Source organism: Calliopsis andreniformis, unplaced genomic scaffold, assembly GCF_051401765.1.
Source record: "Calliopsis andreniformis isolate RMS-2024a unplaced genomic scaffold, iyCalAndr_principal scaffold0419, whole genome shotgun sequence".
In the NCBI taxonomy this organism is placed as follows: Eukaryota; Metazoa; Arthropoda; class Insecta; order Hymenoptera; family Andrenidae; genus Calliopsis; species Calliopsis andreniformis.
In genome coordinates this window covers 131,603-132,500 of record NW_027480828.1, presented here as the reverse complement: position 1 = coordinate 132,500, position 898 = coordinate 131,603, and positions in this window count along the sequence as shown.

Below are 898 nucleotides of genomic sequence, written 5' to 3'. Positions count from 1 at the left end.
CGCCGCTGGCACATGTACGCAGTAGGCGAGAAAACAATACGCCGCTGGCACTTGTACGCAGTAAGCGAGAAAGCAATACGCTGCTGGCGTATAGAACGTCCACATAGAAAAAAAAAGATAGGGACAGAGGGAATCTCGTTGAAACAAATCGGACCAATACGACCGTGTACTTGACCATATTCTCTATCGAACGCACCCGTTAAATACTCCCGCCATTCATGCGCAGATTATTTATACGTAGGTAAATATTCCACTAGTCGTACACCACGAACGACGAAACGATACCCCGCCGGCAATACTGCGCAACGGCCGAAGAAACACTACGCCGCTGGCACTTGCACACAATTCGACTCAGCAATCCGGAGCGACACGAACGGGGACTTGGAATTTTTTCGCTCGGGCTCCGGAGCGACACGAACGGGGACTTAGAATTTTTTCGCTCGGGCTCCGGAGCGACACGATCGCTCCGTTATTCTACGTTCTCTCGGTCCACGGGCATCAGAGAGCAAAACAGCCTAATAGTTTTAGAGTGCCTCAACGATCAGGAATATGGATCTAACGTTCTCGTTTCGAACCGACGACTTTCGGTTCCGGAGCGACACGAACGCTCCATGATTCTCGATTATCTCGACACAGGTAAGAGACAGAGGAGAACAAGTGTATGGTTTTAGAGAGCCACGAGCACCAGGAATAAGGATCTACCGTTGTCATTTCGTTCCGTCGACATTCGGTTCCGGAGCGACACGAACGGGGACTTAGAATTTTTTCGCTCGGGCTCCGGAGCGACACGAACGGGGACTTAGAATTTTTTCGCTCGGGCTCCGGAGCGACACGATCGCTCCGTTATTCTACGTTCTCTCGGTCCACGGGCATCAGAGAGCAAAACAGCCTAATAGTT